Raw genomic sequence first — 21,707 nt, forward strand, 5'->3', positions numbered from 1 at the left:
TTTTTCTATTTGTAATAAATGAAAGATACAAAATGTTTCCTTTGTAGAAACGCTTTTTTAAAACTAGGAACACGTTATAACTGTATAACAATTCGAAAATATTGTGTATATATAAACCCAATTGAGGTTTAGGAATGTCGAAGCTTAATAACAATGAATATTTTTGGTATATTGTCCATATAATTATTAAAAATATTATGAACTCTGGTGAAACAAACAACCATCGTTCTGTAGTAATAGAATTGACTAGAACAACAACAACAACAACAACACGTAAGTAATAATAAAGTTGATTAGATGGACTATCAAATTTTTTCATACTCTTTCTAAACACAATCTTCAGTCCTTCGTCCCCCAACGTCAGATCGACAATAAGCATTCCTTTATAACTTTTTTTTTTTAACTCTTTCCGCCCTGTGGGCACTAAGAGGGCCTCTTTTAGAAGGCCCATTATGGTTCGGCCAGGCCCACAATGGGGCGACCGGGTGGTGAGGGACGGGGCCCGACATATCCGAACGGACCACCCCCGAAAAATTCCTGGGGATTTTCCACCCGCTCGGATTCGATCCCGGGTCTCCCAGAGCGGTAGGCTGCCACCTTGACCGCTCTGCCATCCGGCCGTCTCCTTTATAACTTGCATATCTGATTTGAAAAGCACACGGAACTTTTCTCAAACTCAACGTTTCGCTCACCTACAAGAATAAGATGTTATAATACATTTAAAATTCCATTTATTAGAGAGTTTGTGGCCGAAGTTTTCGACGCGAAAACGTGTACGTCGGAGGTTCAGTGCCGCTTTTCTGTAAGCCTAGAAGTTTGACAATGGCGTTTGGAATGTCGAGCATGTTTCCACTGACTTTCCGAACGCTATTGTCAAACTTCTAGGCTTACAGGAAAGCGGCGCTGAACGTCCGACGTACACGTTTTCGCGTTATAAACTTCGGCTGCAACCTCGCTATTGTTTGAATACAGACTTTCAGAAGTAAATAATAGTTTGAAACATCTGTCGTTTTAATATTTACTAATGTCATACTTTCGGCATAGGAGAACGTCGAAAATCAACACGAGATATTCGCAAGATTTGTGGATATAATCTTCCAATCGTCAAATTAGAAGTGGGGAAATCTACCTCTAGTTTAACCGATCTTCCAATTAATTTGCTATTGGAATAGTCTGTGTAATAATTTACGAAACATATCAAGTTATGAAATCTTCAAAAACACTGTAAAAAAAGGAAAAAAACTTTAAGTCACAGTGATAACTGTTTTCAATTAGTCTAAATGGATTTGAAAAAAAATGCAAATTTCTTTTCTTCTCAGCTTGCGTCCTGTTTTGTTTCAACTAACTTTTTTGTTTTAATTGTTGGTCTTGTTTTAAGATACTTGTAAAAGGCCTATCTGGCCACAGTGTCTTTTTGAAAAATAAATAAAAATAAATAAAATAATGGACTTTATTATTATTATACAGTAAGCGTCAAAATCTTCCCAAAATTTGTACGTACTACAGAAAAATAGTAAAAACTATTAGATATGCGAAAGTAAAAGGAGAAGGAAATAAATGAGCTGTAGGATTATTACAATATTCACATAACAGCAAAAAATTAAAATAATTTTCATATTTAAAAAATATCTATGGTGTATAATTTCTACTTGTTACATTGGGAGGATTTTGACGCATAAATTAATTTGTTATAACATCAATGTTAAACAACGTAATTTTGTGCATATTAACGCGATATTAGCGTGTAAATATGCAAATGCTGCTGCTTGATAGGCGTCATCATGAAGAAGCTTTCCGATAGGCTGAAATCTCCATATTAACTATCAGACAAGACAAGACAACCTTTCCGATGAGAAATTACGTATCGTGGGCCTGCTGAAGAAAGTTTTTTTCTGTTGAGAAAACAGCATTAGAAGCTGGTGTTTGGGCGTTCGAGTGTATTTAGAATAAAAAATAGTGAGCTACAATATCACGAAAATTTAAGAGCTAGCAGAAAGAAAACGTTTAGTGCCAAAACAGACGTTTGATAACGAGTGGACGTTGAGATACTTCCTCAGAAATAAAGAGTGGCTCAGGAATAGAAGTGAGTACTTTAACTATCCGCAGATGCCTAAAATGTAACAATTTGAAAGCAAGAGCCCAAATTTACCAAATTACATAAACAGAAACGTCTTAATTTTCCCAAACGCTATAAAGACTGGACTTTAGATTGGAAGAGGATTGTATAGTCAGATAAAACCAAATTGAATAGAGTTGGTTCAGATGAGCGAAAATAAGTATGGACTACATCGATAAAGTCTGTAACTGAGCGAGAAGTATAAACAACATTAAATTTTGATGGTGGTAGTTTTATGGAGTAGGGTTGTATTACCTATTTTGGGTCTGAAATGTTATGTTCTATACCTAATAGAATGAATAGCGTTATTGAGATACTTGACAATTATTTGTTTAATATATGTTGATTATTGCCATATTGATAGGAGCTCTTTCGTTTATCAGCAAGATAATGATCCAGGATTGACATTGCCCACCAGGAGGACAATGTCATGGCTTTAGGATAAAAATATTAGCCTGTTTCAGTGGCCACTTCAATCCGATCTCAATCCGATTGAACACATCTGATCCCTTCTTAAACGTCGCTTGTCTATGTAGCTCCGCCTGAAAGCGTCCACCAATTATGAGGAACGTGTACAGGATGAATGGAACAAAATGGAATTGCAAAATTGCAGGAATATTATTAATTATATGTCTGATCGTATTAGGAAGGTTTTAAAGGCCAAGAATTGAAATGAACTTTTTCCACAAATATGATATAAATTTTTGTCTGCACCAAAATCCTCCCAATGCATGTTTTTACTTCTATTATTGATAAAATAATTATGCTGTTTAGATAATTATATACGTAAACGTATAAGTATGCAAATAAATATAGTTTTTCGTACTAAATGTGCTTTGCAACATTTTCCAGTTCTTTAATTAAAATAGTCTCCTGAGTTCTTTGGGAGGATTTTGACGCTTCTGTATTATATTCACATATAACAAATCTAAAAACTATTTATAATAGATGCAATTTACATTTTGTAAATTTGTAAGTGCAGATAATACGTGTGGATACTCACGTTCTCGGCTAATTGTCTAGATATTTTGCCAATTCCATCTGAAAAGCAGTAAGGTTTTCCTGTAACAGGATTTAATCCACCTTCAATATCATCCTCTGTAATGATGTAACGATCATCTAAAGAAATCTTGACTGTATCTTCTGTATGTGGAAAGCGTTGTCCCAAACGAGCCATGTAGTTGGAAATGCTCTTGCCTATCGAAAAATCCCCCATCCATGCTCGTATGGTATCAGTATTATGTCCTTTATCGTCTTCCACGTACTGTACATCCATACACCATGATCCCTAATTTGACAATTTGACCCTGCCAAAAGTGTGTAATGTCTTGCGTCTATATTTATTCCTCCAGTCATAGGCATGGTAACTGCGAATTCTAATAATGTGTCATCACTGTATGCTGCTGGTGCACTCAACTTCCTACCATCGTCATCTCGAAAAGAAACTCTGAATGCATAATTTTCATTAAAATTCCTCAACAATCTGTTACTGAATTGAAATTCGGGAGGATAAAACAGTTCTTGTCGGAGTCAAAACTACTCTCCGAATCAGTTTGGTATTAGGAGGCGTTGGATATTCGTTATCGTTTACGTAAACTTCATCTTTTTCACAATACCAACGATACATCAATTCGATAGCATGTGGAAAGGGGCATAGTAACACCACGTTCTTGGAAATTTAATATAGACTCCAAAGCTTTCTCTAAGTAAATTGGATTTTCGTTGCATTGTTGTTCTATCTGATTAATGAAAGTTTTCCAATGTTCTCTAGTTTGTTCTAGTAAGACAAAATTTCTAGTAAGTATGGCATATAAATTGTAAATGCAATCGAAATTACTCAAATTAAAAGTGGGTAGTGGCAAATATCTTCTAGAAATTAATCGTATGGAGTCATGGTGAATAGACATCGCATTATTACACGAATGAAGTCTGCTAACTATTTGTTTAGCAAATTCTAAATCTTCGATATGTAACATCAAAACTGTTGATTTTCCATGCACTTCTTTGTCGACAGTATCGAAGATTAAAACTCTTTCCCTAGAGTAAGCAACAGGAGAATATTTAATATCTAAGAAGAGTAAAGAAAAGTCTCTGTTTATTTTTACAATAATTCTCCTTATGGAAGAATATTTTGTTGTTGATAAATTATCATCATAAATATTTCTTTTATGTTTTACTTCTAATATCCGTAAGTCATGATAAAAATTTGCAGAGAGCAATCCTTTTAAATATGTCTGTGAATTATATATAGCATTTGAGAGCAAAGAGTTCCGTAGTTGAATATTTTCAAAATTATATTTTCTTGACAAGCAATTCAAGTTGGGTGAAAACATTTAAGAGTTGTTAATGTCAATTAACCAACATTTTGTATACGCTCTACACCAATTTGTTGTCAAAATATCCATTTCAGAATAGAGATTGGTGAAAAAACGATTACTTTTGCACTCTGTTTCAATTAAACGTTCGTCAAATATAGGCTTGTCATCAATTTTTTCAGTTTTTTCCGTTTCAACCCATTCTATTACAGAGAAATGCCACTGTTGGAGAAGATTCTGTAAAGTCCATCTAACGTCGGTGCGAGTATAGTTATCTAATGAAGTAATTTGAAATTTTAACCGCATTTTTGATTATCTGAAATATTAATAATATCAATATATAAAATATGTCTTAAATATATAGAAATAAATAGTCAATTTTTAGAAGTATCGTTATATTCGCGTTATTAAACAAATAATATATGCAACCAACCTGATAATTAATTTAAATATCAAACGATATTAAGTTATGAGATCATAAATTACTAATCATTAGATATTGCAGAGTAATATTACTTAATTACTAGATTTATTTATTAGAAGATTTTAGAAAGAGAAACGAATTAACCGCTTTGAAAAAAATCAACCTACTAAATTGATTTATTTGGAAAATAGTGGAACCTCGCTTAACGAGCATAATTCGTTCCAGAATATTACTCGTAATGCGAAACATTCGTTAAGCGAAACATTCCCCCCGTTAAATTAATGTAAAATACGACAATGTGTTCCATGCGGATAAAAACTACTCAAATATTTTATGTATAACGTTCATTCAAAGAACATGATACAATATATCATACATTGTTAAAGAACGTGAATCATCATCATTTATTCTTCTAGCGTGAAATGAATTAACCTGAAATGCGAATTAGATTTGAAGAGGAGAAAAAAAATTCGAAATACAATAATTTGTAATATTTAATTATAGCCTTTACATAGCCTAAGAATTTGGGATAGTTTGGTGTGTTATATAACGGGCTATGGTTGTTGATGTCTACATGTAATATGTCTGAACACAAGTTTGGAAAAATGTGTGATCACAAGCGATACTAAGATGCAAGCGAAACGAGTGCTAAACAGACTGATGGAGCATGCACACAATCCGAGATTTCCCCTCCTCGTCACTCGTTATGCGAAACGTCAATTGTTAAGCGAGTCATTTTTAATTTTATTTTGCTCGTTATGCGAATTACTCGTTATGATAGATGCTCGTTAAGCGAGGTTCAACTGTATTTTGTTATTTCTGCCGCTTATTCTTTTTCCTTTTTAAAACTATGACTAAGAGCAGTTTTCTACCATACTTGTCAAAAATTTAGCCAGTTCCACGGTGGGACGATCGGGTAGTGAAAGACGGGACCCGACATATCCGGGATTGACCATCTATGAAAAAACTTTAGCAACAAGTTGCGGAACTTTCTCGACTGTTACAGTTTTTATTTTAAAAAATAACTTTTATATTATTAAGCAAACTAAATAAAATTGTGTGTGGCGCCATCTGTTACGAAATTTTGTTATAAAAACTTTTTATAATTTCAATTACTATAAAATGGCAAAAAGCTTAATTTTGGGAATGAGTTTTATGAAAAAGTGTAAACGTTAATAACGAATAAAATCTTCATTAAATCCCAATTTTCTCAAGATATGACACTCGACCTATCTTCCCACTCCCTCGACCTTTAACCACAAAATTTAATAGCATCAATGTCTCTCATATATAAGCAACCATGCCAAATTTCGTGTCTTAATCATTACCCCATCCTGAGATATTAAGCGAAATAGACGCCAACATCACACACACACACACACACACACACACACACACACACACACACACACACACGTACTGCACATGCACACATCCACGGAATTTTTTTTACCTTTTTTAGATTCAGGACGTCTCAAAACGTGCAGTTTTGCAAAAAAAAAAAAAAAAAAAAAAAAAACTCGGACGGTCAAATTTGATACGATTCCTTACGTTCCCTTGTCATGTATACATAACAGCCGGGAAAGTAATTCGTGTGAATTTTCGAACGCCCAGAAACGATCCTGACTTCCCAGAGCGGTAGTCTGACGTCTACATCTTCTGTCTCGGCATACAGCTGTCTAAACATAGATATTAAATATTGGCATTATGTTAATTAATTCAAAATTTTAAGGCCAGTATCTTTAGTCGAACTAAAGTATACTAAATAATCTAATAATCTTAATGTCTGTTCTTATTTTTTCCCGGGCAACGCCTGGCTTACCGGCTAGTTTCTAATAATTCGAACATCTGATATGTTAAAAATTTGCCATGAAATTCAAATTAAGAAAAGTTTATGGTAGTTTCTTATCATTATCGATCTTCCAGATTAGATTTGTAAGATCATCGAAAATTTCTTATAAGTAAATTAAATATTTCATGAAACACCATCTGACTTTTTGTAAAAATAGAAATTTTCAGTTGTCTTTGAAGACTGTTTCATAATACTGTATACTTGTATTTAACTGATAACAAAATTAAAATTTTTGGTTAAACGGATTAAAGCAAAGTAATACATTATAAAAACAACGACAAAGATTAAAGAGCAAAACTTAATGTGACATCGTCACAATGTCGGGCTGCAATTTTTAATCATATTATTTTATCATACGTCATACTTTTCCTGATAACAACAGTCATACCGGTCATCTATCTAACTCTGTTTTGAAAATAATTTTTAAAGTTGAAATCAGGCGACTTCCAAACCAGACCAGAAGTTCGTATATAGTTAATCGGGACCTAATGCCGCTTAGCTTTCCATATCTCGTCTCAACTTTAATCTGTCTAACTCCATTCTTGAGATTAAGGAAGGACAGGCAGGCACATAATCAAACCTCCGACAGTGGGAATTTATAGGAAAACCATTTGAAAATTGCAGCCCAATTAAATTAAAACTTAAAAGTACTTTTACTTACTTATTTAACTTCCAATTACGAGTATAATCGAATGTTAGAAATGAAAATTTCAAAAATGGCTGTTTACAATTTTAGAATTAGAACATTCGATTTTCAAATTTAAATAGATTAGTTCAGCCTTTAGAAATTTTCTATCTCACTGACAGGTTTTTCTCGTTGTTTTTTTTTTTTTTTTTTTTTTTAATCTGCTTCAACAAAATTTGAAATGTACCCAATTAAATTTTTATTTTTATCTTATTTCTTGTTTATTTTATTACACCCAATTATATTTATCTGATATTTTTTACCCGACTTTGATTTAAAACGGTCTGAAAAATTCAGTTCTGTTTTCACACATTTTGTTCTAATATAATATGTTTTTATAAATTTGTCTTTTTATCTTCATTTTTTTTAATTCTAAGGAAAAAAATGTTCTTATTTCCTTTACTAAAAATATGTCTAGCCCTGTTACTCACCACCCGGACGCCCCATTGTAGGCCTGGCCAGAACCTATAATAACGAACAAAAGGTTAGTTCGCCTTAATTAATATACTTGTGTTATCCACAATGATGGATATAGTGCACAATTTGTACACATTTTAATATTGTAGTTTCTACATATCAGTCTCTTGCACTTGTTTATTTTTTATGGGAAAATGCAACACTTCTTCCATTTTTCACAATTATCAACTCCTTATTACCTCTTAGAAGGATTTTAACTTCAATATTGTGGTTCATAACACGACAAAATGTAGTTTGTCATTGTAAATATTTTCACCAGTTGAAACCAAAGTTTTCACAGACAAACTACAACTACGAGCAATCTTTTACAGTATTGTGACGCCGTCACAATGCCGGGGATGCAAATTTTAATCATATTTTTAAATCATTTAATTTAAAACATGTGCTTTCCATCTCAAATTAGTAGTGGCTTGCCCCTGCACATCATACTTTTTCTTTAACAATAGAGTCGTGCCGGTCATCTATTAAATGCTTTCGAGGAGGTGATGTTTTGAATTGAAAAAACGTAACTTCCGGTTTGCATCGGAAATATAGTTAACTGGTCCTTCCGTTTTCAAGGTTTCCATATCTGGTCTCGGATTTCATCTAACTCCGTTCTCGAGATTAAGACAGACAATGGAAATTTAGAGGTCTACAATTTTTTCCAATTGCAGTCTTCTGAGGTCACGGGTCGACGCGAACTAACGGATTGCAATGCCGATGGGAAACATCCAGCTTTGACTCTGACTCTCGTAGACATGACAAAATTTGAAAATAAATGTAGAATCCTTCGAAAGCAAAATTGTCGCGTTGTAAGTAATGAAGGCAAAATAATAATAATAATAATAATAATAATAATAATTCTCAGCCGTCAAAAAATAAAATATCATGGCGAGCAAAAGTTTCAAAGTTGGATCAACTCTTGCGGACCAAGTCGAGCGGAAGTGTCAAATTGATTAACCGATCGAATTAAGAATCTAGGGGACAGATCCTTTAAAAAGCCAGGAATTCAAGGAGAAAGAATGGTGGCTTCTCCCCGGCTCAGTCTGTTTTCCTCCGTGTCGGTTTCCCCGTTATTTCGGACTTCATTTTCGTTCATTTCGTTCATTATAAAGATTTGTCGGTATTTTTAATATTAACTTTATCCAGTTTGACGTTGCATTAATACGCGAAACCCGCAACCCGACGACGACCGATGAATCTTTCCGTAAAGCGAAATAATATTGGGCGAAATAAATCGAAATCCTAAGAATTTGATTGATTTCATCCGATGGCCGAAAACGGACGAAAAAGATATTTATAAACGTATTCAAACGAATTTCGGGCAATTTTCGGAGACGGTCAAGCCTCGAGACGTAAAATTTCAAAAGATCGTCTTTTACCTCTCCACGGTGGCCATTCTGCACCATGTAAATGCAGAAGATAATTTATTTATCAAATTCCAAACACAAGAAAATGGTTGAAGCAAAATTTAAAAAGAAAAAAATTATAAATTAATTTTAAAAAAATAAAATTGAATTTTTTAATTCGAATTTTTACGTAATTCGAACATTGTTGACGCGTCTTTTAACGTTTGTTCGAAATTCGTCACGCATGACGATTCGCAGTTCGATTGTGTTTCTTGTTGTGGTCAGACGTGCTTTTGTTGTGCTCTTCGATTGCGTGCTGTTTTTTGCGGTTTGATGACTTTTGCAGAGAGGATTAAAGATTTTTCAGGTAAGTCTTAGTCCATATTGACCCTAGACGTAAGAATTTATTTAATATTACTTGGAGAATCGGTCCCAGAAGACATCTCGGCACATCGTTCGATGGTCGGCCGTTTGCGCTTCGGATTTAGATTTCGGATCGGATTTAGCTTTCGGATTTAGATTTAAAAAGGGCAGCTGCGGTCAGCATTTTGCTTTTCTCGGAAGAACTTAAGCATTAATTTAAGCTATACATCCACAAGAGCCGAATTATCGGGCTAGAGTTAATTATCGGGCTATAATAAATTATTAATTAATAAGACAATTTGGCACTAGAGCTTGGCGTTAGGCGCCATCTCTTATTAAACTTAATAATTATAATTAAATTAAATAAATAATTTTAATAATTTGGAACTGGAGGAAAAGAAAGTCCGGGTAGCGTAACAGGTAACGTGTCTGCACGGATAGCAGAAGTTGCGGGTTCGAGTCCCGCTTCGGGCCGATTTCTTTTCCTTCAGTTCCAAATTATTAAAATTATTTAATTTAATTATAATTATTAAGTTTAGTAAGAGATGGCGCCTAACGCCAAGCTCTAGTTCCAAATTGTCTTATTATTTATTTATTATAGCCAACTCTAGCCTGATAATTCGGCTCTTGTGGATGTATAGCTTTGTAACTGGTTAGTCGTTATTTATTTATTAATTTAAGCTTTTGTTTTCACCGGACTAATTGCAAATTTTCTTTTTTTACAGAATGACGACGTTGGTGCGGCTTTGGAGGCGGTTCCGGCGGAGGCAGGCGGTGGCGCCGGAGGGAAGGGGTTCCTCGGACGACGCGGAACGAGTCTGTCGTTCCGTGCCGTTGGAGGAGCGGGGGCTCGACGAGCGAGAGGCAGCGGGTGAAGAAGACCTTCCCCAAGTGCGCGTGGCGTGACATCCTCCCGGAGTCGGGATCATGCGACGCTACACCCTGAGTCCAGTGCGCTTGGCCAAGGTCTTCGGGGGTCATCCGGCCACAGACCTTGCTGTGGCAGATGTAGAAAATGACAGTTCGTCCGAGTTGACATTTTCTGGTTGGTCGCGTTCTGCCCGTTCGTCCGCGACGGCGACGCCACCGCCTTGCCGAAGTCAGAACGGGGAGGAATCGGAGGAGAAAGCCGCCGAAGTTGAGGGACCGTGCTGTCCGTGGTTTCGTTGCTGCGGACGGCTGCGGTTCCCTTGGCCTAGGCGGTGATCCTCTTCGATTTCCTCTTCTTCACCTGGATGCGACTTTCTTACCGGATTCGACACTTTTCACCGGACTCGACACCTTTTCCCGGACGTGACTTCTCTTACTCGGTCGTGACCCACGGACCTGTTTCCCGAACGTGACGTGACACTCGGGAGACAAGTCCGACGACAACGAATTTGACTCCCGATTGTGACCACCCGGACCTGACACTTCTACTTACTGGACGCGACATTCGGCCGACCTTTTTTCCCAAACAGCTGTTATGAGGATTGAGCTTCCGGTTAGGCTAGGCTAGGCTAGGTCAGGTCCTTCGCTCTTCTCATAACACTGTTTGGGAAGAAAGACTGTCTGATAAAGGTAATAATATTAATCTTAGGTAATAAATGATTGAACTTCTCGTTTTCTCACTGCCTTTGTGTTTTCTAGGAACATTTGGGAGGGAGAAGAAATTTCCTCCCCAACTTTACCACCAAGAGGACCAAGTGGACAAGTGAATATTTTCCAAAATCTCCGATGGTAAGAACTCTTTCGTTTCATTTTTAAACACATCTTATTCCCGTATTGTAATTTACTGTTTTTCTGTTTATAGACATGTCGAAGATGTTCATCGATTACACACACATACACACACACGGACATAACATCACTGTTCAGGAAGACATACACCGTTTAACATTTACTCGAATTTTCGCACTCACGCACTTATACGCCAAGTGCCTCGTTCTGTGTAATTCCACACAATGAAACAACCCGAACACTCGCTTCCCAAAAATCCAACCCCTGGGTCCTCGTCCCGGGAAGTGGAAACGCCAATTTTAAAGATTAAAACACTTTAAATTGGCGGCCGAAGGGGCTCTGGTAATTACACATCTTGCATGGATTAAACAGAATTTTACACATTAGCATCAATAATCGTTTTATAGAAGAACAGAGTAACGGATGGACGACAGTGCGAAATTTTAGGTGTACAATTTTTTAAATTGCAGCTTAATTTAAGTAAACAAAGAGATGCGCACTAACGTTATTAATTTAACTATTCATATTTAAATAAATTTTTATATACACATACGTATGTATTATATTTATATATTAAATAAGACAAATTTCATTTTAATTTGTAACTTGTATTTCATGGCTGCGCATTAAATATAACTTTGAACAAAGTCTCGTATTATCCGCTTGATTTGAATAGAATTAAAATAAATATAAATCAAATATTTTTAAGGATTTTTTGACGCCTCTTAACATATTAGTACGGTTTCATTCGTTGGTTTAGATTTTGAATTTACTGGCCATTATCATTGACAGGGGCGGCCAAATATCTCTGGCACGCCGGCGGCTAACAGTTTTAAACCCGCCTGAATGTGACAAACACATTTTGTCAGATAATGCTAAGGATTTTTTAAAAATTTAAAATGATCCAAACCAGGTCCCGCGGAACGGTTGATAGACACAAATGCCGAGCAGTTCGACAGCCGGATGACCGAGCGGTCGAGGTAGCAGTCTACGCTGTGCTGGACCCGGAATCGAGTCCGGACGCGTCGAAATATTTCCAGGAATTTTTCGGGTGGCAAGGGCCGTGACTATTGAATACAGTAGTAAAAAAGTTTTCGATTTTGTTTTAGTGTAAATAGAAATGTTCTGTTTCAAGTCGAATATTCGAATAATTAAGCTTTACATTTATAAACCTATATGTTGAATTTGATTTAAAAAAAAATAATAATAATTATACACTCGTGCCAAATTACTGAGAACTTATTCAAGTAGTTTTACATATATAAGTTTCTATATTTAGAGATAAGACTCTTTTACTGATAATTCTTCCATTTTATGATTTTAAGAACTTGAATCGCAAGGTACGCTAGAATTTATGTCAACGCAAATTCAAAATATAAATAAAATATAATAAAATAAGTAACATTTTGTATTTTAAAATATCAAATTTACTTTGTAAATTATTAATAAATTTTATAAAATCTTTAAAAAATATAATAATAATTATAAAATATTAACGCTCTTTTAAAACTGCCATATATCAGATTTTATTACGTCGTCTTTATTTTACTCACTTTTGATATAAATTTATCAATGACGCTGTCATACTATTATTTAATTTAAAATTATTTTAATAATAATAATAATATTATTATTATTATTATTTTAATAAATTATGCTAAATTTAAATAAATAATATTACGAAGTTGTTTACATTACACCGGAAATTACGTGATTAAACGGTCTGCCTCTTTTTTTTTTTTTTTTTTTTTTTTTTTTAACTCTTTCCGCCCTGTGGGCACTAAGAGGGCCTCTTTTAGTAGGCCCATTATGGGTTCGGCCAGGCCCACAATGGGGCGACCGGGTGGTGAGGGACGGGGCCCGACTTATCCGAACGGACCACCCCCCGAAAAATTCCTGGGGATTTCTCGACCCGTTCGGATCGAACCCGGGTCCCCCAGAGCGGTAGGCTACCACCTTGACCGCTCGGCCATCCGGCCTAACGGTCTGCCTCAATTTGACACAAATTTTTTATGCATGTCATTAGAGGTATGAAATATTGTCTGATCCAAATAATTATTAATTGGATTATTCACATTCACTAAGTTTATGTTAAATTATCTAATTTATAGTTAAAATGATAGTTAGAATTTAATTCCAATTAAATAATAATAATTTACATAATTAAAAAATTAATTTGCATATACAGATGTTTTGTTATTGATAAATCTATTTTAAAAATTAAATGTAATCAATGTAGCTCTAGTTTAATAAAAGATTATTTTTAAAATTTAAAAAAGATATTTTATTGAATCTGGAAAAAAAACTAGCGTTAGATTTATCGGTTTATGTATGGAAAAAAAAAACAGAAATATTTTACTTACCGCTTCTATACTACAGATTCTATGACAAAATATAATTTTTTTTTCTATACATCTGCTGACAAAAATATTAAATATCATTTTTGTATTTTAATATATTATTTTGAATTTAAAAAAATTAAATATAATCAATGTAGCTCTAGTTTAATAAAAGATTATTTTTAAAATGTTTTATTAACTCTTAAAAAAAAAACTAGTATTAAATTTATCAGTCTAAGTATGAAAAAAAGAAATATTTTACTCACTCTTTTTATATCTCGGATTCTGGAAGAAAAAAAAATGTTATTAAGTCGTTTTAAGAAAACTAAAAAAGAATATTATTCAAAATTTGAAAAAGATACTCACCTTCACCAAATAATACAATAAAATCACCAAATTTATCAACTATTATATAATCGTTTTCTTTTCTTAAAATCGTTACGGGTATAACACTATAATAAGTTTGATTAATAAATTTTTAAAAAATTTTTTCATTGATTATTATTTCATATTTTACAAGATCCCATGATTTCAAATCTGCATAAATATGTGAATTAAACGATCCATAATTATTAATATTTTTTATGTCGTTATGAATCCAATCAGGATCGGGATGTTCTGGAAATTATTAACTAAATCAATTATCTTATTTAAAAAAATAATAATTTTTACTAAAATAGAAAAAAAGGTAGTTACGTTGTTTTTTTAATGTAATCCACTCCCCATTTTCAGTTTTAAAAATTATTTTTTTTTCTTGATCACCTATTTGTGGGATTTTAACAGGAATCGCACTTGCAACATTATCGGGGAAAAAGTATTTAAAACTTCTTCAGAAAAAAAGTTACTAACTCAATCTTAGTCATAAAATAACGCTAATTTTTCCAAGAGAAAAAAGCAATATCTTACCTTCTCGAACTATCTGTAACTTTGTTCAATTATAAATTTATCCGTTGCGTCTAACCGTTTATTTAATCATCATCTGAACATTTCAATAAAAGAGAGTCTTGATCTTTATTCCAATGAAAGAATGTCTTGTTCTTTATTCCAATGACAGAAAGCCTTGTTCTTTATTCCAATGAAAGAAAGCCTTGTTCTTTATTCCAATGAAAGAGAGCCTTGTTCTTTATTCCAATGAAAGAGAGCCTTGTTCTTTATTCCAATTTAAAAAAAACATCGCCACATAAAAATCTTATCACCAAACATAAAAAACTAATCGCCAGACATAAAAAACCAGTCAATTTATTTAATCACAATTACAATTTAATATTTTTGTCAACAGATGGCGCCACAATGATGTCAAAGTATTAAAATATTCATTGTATTCCTGAAGATGGCCCAGGGTGGGCCGAAAACGTTAGAACAAATGTGAAAGAAATTAACTGGAAAGATTAAGGTTATATTAGACGAAGTATTAAAATATTTTTGCCGTCAGATGGGTCTTAATTATTGATCGCTTTATTTAATTAATATTTTTTGGAATCTAAGAATTGTTTTTCGAAGCTTTGCAACCATTCACGATATCTTTAGTCTTGCCCAAAGTATATTTCATTTAAAGCATTCCCGATTTTAAATGTTATTTGTGTAAATGTCATTTTAATTCTTAAATTATTAGATCCTTATATTAAAAAAATATTAGTTTTCTTATATATAGAAAAACAGTTAGAAAATATTAAAATATTTCAAAAACTTTCGTTTAAATCACGAGGAAAAGTATAACCGAAGGGGCATCAAAAATGGGTGTGGTTTTGATGGGTAGGAGAGCTTTTGGGATACAAAATATCTCAGAAACGCTCGATTTATCGATTATTGCGAAATTCGTCGATTTTTAGCTCCTGGTCGCTGTCTTTCCTGCGAAATCAAGAGAGGTACTAAGATAAAAGTTATAAAATGTTAAATTTTTACAAAATTATCCCAGAGTCTATCATATATATACTACTTGTATATCTCTTTCACCTCTACCAGTCTTGCAATTTGCATGTAACTACCTGCACTTCTTTGTGGTGTTGTGATTTTACATTTGATGAATGGTATGAGGAGTATAATTCAATTAACTGCACTCTGGGCCCGCTTCACAGGTCCTGAGTGCAATTGAAATGATATAGAGTACCTGCTGTGGATGGCTGATCTTAGGGATAACCAAATAAATTTCTTATAATCCCAAACTGGTCTCCTTTGACATTGAAGGATTATGCTGGCAATTATAATTGCCCAATGGTGGGCTCAAGGTCAATCCTTTCAATGAAGTACATATTCAACTTTGATATTTTCAGTGACTAGTAATGCTTGTTCAGTCAAGTATGCTGAGATCTGCAGTGAGAATAGATCACTTTATCATGCATAATGAAATTTTTAAATTAGATTTACACTTTAAAGCAGGGGTTAGCAACCTTTTTTAATCAACGGGCCAATTTAAAATCTAAAAATTTTTGGCGGGCCGCACATAAGGTAACACTTATTAATAATTTACAAAACTTTATTTATAATAAACATTAGAATAAAAAAATATAAAATTTAAAAAAAGTAAAGATTTCATATACAAATTTTAATGCAAAATAAAAACAAACAAGAAAAGAACAGAAAAACGAATTTACTTGAAATTTTTAATGAGAAATTTGGCACTGTTTTTTCTATACAAGCTGATCAATATCAGCCGGAATTGATGAGGTAGCTACACGTACGCAGCTTTCTAATCGTGCATCACTCAGTCTTGATCGGTGGTCATTTTTGATTAATTTCATGGTTGAAAATAATTGTTCGCAAACATACGTACTTCCGAACAGAGACATCATTTGCTTTGCATTTTTCTTCAAAAGCGGAAATTTCTCAGGGCTCACATAAGATTTGTAAAAATTTTCGATGTTTACTGAGAAAAATACATTTTTTAAATCGGTATTATTCTGCATGTCAATCACTTCCATTTGAAAGTCTTCGGGAACTGTATCCACATCGATATTAAATGGCGAGGAAAACATTTTCATGGAAACCGCTGTCTTCTCAGCTTTGAACATTTGGAATCGTAATTGAAATTCGTTGATTAAAATGTCTATATATTGTGCGTATTTTTGAGAAGTAGTAACTTTTTTTTTTTTTTTTAAATGTGGAAAGTGAGACACATTATTCTGCAAAAGATGCTGTTTCCACAATTTTAATTTGCGCTCAAAGCCCTGAATTTTATCATACAAATTGTGAATAAACTGTCCTTTGCCTTGAAGTTCCACATTAAGATCATTGAGATGCTGAGTCATGTCGATAAGAAACCCAAAATCGCACATCCATTCTTTATTACCAAAATGAGGAAAGGCATATCACTTCATATCCAAGAACAATTGTATTTCGCTTTTTAAGTTGTATACTCTTTTTAGCATTGCACTTCTACTAAGCCAACGTACTTCGGTATTAAAAACCACGTCGCCATATTCAGTTTCTAAATCTTTCAGGAATTCTTTAAATTCACGGTGATTTAACGCGCGCGACTTTATAAAATTGATTAGTTTAATTATTGGTACTGTGACATTTGGCAAACTCAATCTTTTCGCACACAAATTTTCCTGGTGAATTATGCAGTGGTTAACGAATATTTCCCTTCCTGCGACCCTCTTAATGTCTTGAAATAGCCTTCCCGATACTCCTACCTCCATGCTTGACATTGCTCGTGCTCCATCTGTCGATATACCAATAATCTTTTCTAATGAAATTGAAAAATTTTCCAACACAGAATTTAGTTCATCGTACAGGTTTTTGCCGGTTGTAGTCCCTTGCATTGGAATCAGTGAACACAATTCTTCGGTAATATTAAATTTGGTGTCAATACCACGTAAAAATATAGCCAGTTGTGCTGTATCGCTAATATCGCAACTCTCATCAAGTGCCAAAGAACAGTATTCGAATTTTGCAATGCGTTCACGAAGCGTTGTTGCTATGTTCTCGGACAAGTCTTCAATTCTCCTTGCAATGGTGAATCTTGATAAACTAATGTTTGAAATAATATTTATTTTACCAGGAAATGCTATTTCTGCAACAGCAGTCAGACATTCTTTTATCATCTCTCCATCCGCAAAGGGTTTCATTTTTTTGCCAATATTTGACTGACAACAAAACTAGCCTTTACTGCCGTATTTGATAAAATAGCTTGATTTTTAAAAATAGCCTGTTGGTTTCCCAAGTTTTTCTCCATTTGATTAAACTTATCTATCCGGAGTTGTCCTGTTGAGTTTTTATATTGTTGTTCATGTTTTGTATCGTAATGCCTTTTTATGTTATATTCTTTTAATGTCGACACAGTCTCTGAGTACTTTTACATAAAAGTACACTCGCCAACGCTGTCGTCCATAACTGAGAAATGTGAAATCTACAGAGCGAGTTTGGCTGGCAAATGTTTAAATTATAAGGATGCGACGGTGTTACCGTCATCCTGGAAATACGTAGTAAGACGTAACACACGTGATAATGAGTCTGCCGTCACTCAGTAGGCTTCTGGGTTAATGCAAAACGAATGGTTCCTTAAGATTGACGGCCAGTCACAGTATTTTATTTGTATTTTAATTTCATTTACATTTTTCGTGTTATTTTAATTTTTGTTATTTATTATTTTGTACTATGCTTGTTCTATTGGTTTAATTTAAACGTATGTTCTATTTTGGTTTAATTTTGAATGTGTTCGATTTTGTATCGGAATCGAACAGCTGTAACCTGAAGATGGCCCATAAATTGGGCCGAAAACGTTAGTTTTAGGTAATATATTGTTTGTTCTCAGCGATAAGGTGTATTGTATGTTTCTACTGTATTCATTAAGAAGCTGAGTCTGAGCAGAAGATTAACAAGTATATTAAGGCGAACTAACCTTTTGTTCGTTATGTTGGAGACACTGAAGCCGTGAGCCCGAATAGGGATTAGAAAATTACCAATCCAAAATGCATTCTTAAATAGGCGAAATAAAGAGAACTGTTTTAATCTCGGTCTCTGCTAGTTGTGTATAATTAAGAAAGACGTGACAAATATTACTAGTCTGACAAATGGAAGAAGAAACCTTCACTTGTAACTTTTTATACGTTCTCCAGCCTGACGAAATAGTCTGTCTCCTCGAAGTTAACTACCGCCTATCTCTCGAAGGCTTTGTACATTTCTAATCTTTCAAGTTGTTTCGGCCGAGGTACTATTTTCTCTCGACGGCGTCCTTCTCCTTTTTAAGGAGTGAGAAAATTGTAGGGTTCTTCTAAAACCCTACAATTTTTTCAGTCCTTAGCCCGATGTAGTAAGCATAGAATTCTATCTCTTTATAGAGGGAACAGAGGGCCTTGTGGTATGTGACTACCACACCGTGTGATAGAACTGCCTGGGCTGAAACATTTGAAAAGGATAGATATCTACAAACCGTTCGAAATAAAGCAGCATGAACATACATAGTCCATTTATATGTTACTGCAGGCCTATTATGAAACAATTTAGCAAAATCGCTGTAGAAAAAATTGCCGTTATAAACAACGTTGATATAAAATTAGATGACATCGTCGTTTTGTTACAAAATATACTTTAAATAGATTAGTTCAGTCTTTCTCAGCCTTTAGAAATTTTGTATCTCACTGACAGGTTTTTCTCGTTGTTTATTTATTTTTTTTTTTTTAATTTGCTTCAACAAAATTTGAAATTTACCTAATTAAATTTTTATTTTTATTTTATTTCTTGTTTATTTTATTACACCCAATTATATTTATCTGATATTTTTTACCCGACTTTGATTTAAAACGGTCTGAAAAATTCAGTTCTGTTTTCACACATTTTGTTCTAATATAACATGTTTTTATAAATTGGTCTTTTTATCTTCATTTGTTTTTTAATTCTAAGAAAAAAAAGGTTCTTATTTCCTATACTAAAAATATGCCGTGCCCCGTTCCTCACCACTCGGCCGCCCCATTGTGGGCCTGGCCAGAACCCATAATGGAATTGATAATAAGAGGTTCTCTTAGTGCCCACAGGGCAGAAAGAGTTTTAAAAAAACCTCTGTTTATTAAAGAATTAACTTACAATAAAAGTACTATTGTCACGAAGGGTTGAAGTCCTTGTATATTTCGGCGCGTAGTCTTCGAAAGAAGAGGAAAGTCCGGCGACGAGGATAGTTTTCTATCGCTGACAGGATGTTGCATTTTAAAACCAGTTCTCGAGTAGGAAACGTTGGCCGGTGAATGACGATTGTTTATTAACACAATTCGACACCGTCTTTCGTTCGGTGTTGAACGAACCTTGTACCTTTTAACTAACATTTTCTTTATTGTTCATCTTGCCTTATAAGTAATTTAATTTACTAATCTTTCTCCCTTTTTACCTCGTGGTTTTAATATTAAAATAATTTTAGTTTTTCCCTTTTCCTTTATAATTTAGTTCTTTCAATTTTAATTAATCGCGAAGATCAAGATTCGCTTTTGTTTGGATATATTGTTAAAATAATATTTTTCATCTCAGTCCAGATCCTCATAAGGCAACTACACACGTTCAAGTAAATTTTAAAATACTTTTCTCATTTTTTTTTTTTTTTTATTCTTTCCGCCCTGTGGCCACTGAGGGAGCTTTTTAATTATATCGAGCATGGATTCGGCCAGGTCCACAATGGAGTAGGTAGAGTAATAAAGAATGGGGCACGACATATGGGAACAGATCCCGAAAAAATTTCTGGAGAATAACTTGCCCGGATTTAATTCCGGATTTCCCAGAGCGATAGTTTGATGCCCTGATCACCACTGCAATTTAACCATCTACGAAATTATACATTTATATAAAATAGCCACAATACACAACCATTTATCATGCAGTAAACGCTTATTATTGTAACGTTTTGTGTCTCTTAATCGATCTTCTTCAGGAAATATCTGAACTTTATAATTCAGAAAGAACAAAGCCACTTATTCTAAAAAGGTTTACATTTCGTTTTTGGAACGAGACAAACACGCGCGCGCATTTTTAAATTTTGTCTTGTTGTCTGCTTTATGCTCTTTAATTCTCGCTACTAGCGATCTTTTAGTGGAGCCGATGTACCATAAGTCTTCGTCACACCTGTGTTCTTTCAGCGAGATGGCATACACTCCAGGTAGCTTGTCTTGGTTGGGGGGATCTTTGGCATTCCGTAGCAGCTGATATATATTCGGGCATCTTTTATAGGTGATGCTGACTTGTTTCTTCTTGGCAACCTCGAAATATAGCTTCTTTAAATACGGATTGTAGGTGTACAACCGCTTTGGCACGTTACGCCACGGAACCGGATATTCAGCCAAAGTTTGACGAGGCCAGGATCGTCCACACCACACCCCTTATACACCATTTGAGATGGATGGAGGCAGTACACATACACAAAACCGCCCGGGATAAAAAATGTATTAACAGCAAAGAGGAGTTATCGTTATCCGTCTCATGGCAAATGCTCATATATGACGGATGACATTACAGGAAAGTTTCCACTTCCGCCCATGCGCAGCGGTGACGACATCCGCACGAGTAACATTTCGAATCTTGCGCACGGCTCTTTCGAAAATCTGTTCCATCGAACGTTTTTTATAAGTTGTCCGTTTTTTCACCTGATGAAGAACTTTTATGTTCGAAAACGTTTGTGAAAATCGTAATTATATGTGATAACGCACCGTTTTTGGTTTTTTGTGTGAGGTTATTAATGTATGAATTATTTTTCTAGTTACTATAAATCAGTTATACGCTTCCACCAGAAAGGCATAGGCTAGATTCGAATCACATTCAAAATGAATTCTATCCTACAATTCAAATTTATATTTTTCGCTTCGTTTATCGTTTTAAAATGTGAATAATGAGCCTCTTAATGCACTACAACATACCACTTTATGTTAATTATGATCTCAGAACTTGCTTTTTTGTTTTTATTATTCGAACTTTGGAACTTCGAAGATACATTTTTATATTTCTATTACTTGCTATAATAATCTTATATATCACATGTATTGAAATTAAATCGTAATGATTTTATTCCTTTATAATAAAAAATATTTTAAATTTCAATTTACAACTTACATTAAAGCTCTTTCGTATTTAAAATTGTCAACTCGAAAATTAATCGCCGTTCGGATGATGATGT

At 34.1% G+C, this 21,707-nt stretch overlaps 1 long non-coding RNA gene across 1 annotated transcript; it reads right to left on the bottom strand.

The window, feature by feature from the left end:
- Positions 1 to 623: 623 nt before the first annotated feature.
- On the bottom strand, positions 624 to 21,707 carry LOC136986534 (uncharacterized). The gene is made up of 3 exons (XR_010882491.1): positions 21,644 to 21,707; positions 3,120 to 4,747; positions 624 to 692 (listed from the first exon to the last, which is right to left on the bottom strand). It is a non-coding gene; the product is annotated as an uncharacterized lncRNA (long non-coding RNA).

This window comes from Centruroides vittatus, unplaced genomic scaffold (assembly GCF_030686945.1).
Source record: "Centruroides vittatus isolate TY-2023 unplaced genomic scaffold, ASM3068694v2 scaffold_1152, whole genome shotgun sequence".
Taxonomy (NCBI): Eukaryota; Metazoa; Arthropoda; class Arachnida; order Scorpiones; family Buthidae; genus Centruroides; species Centruroides vittatus.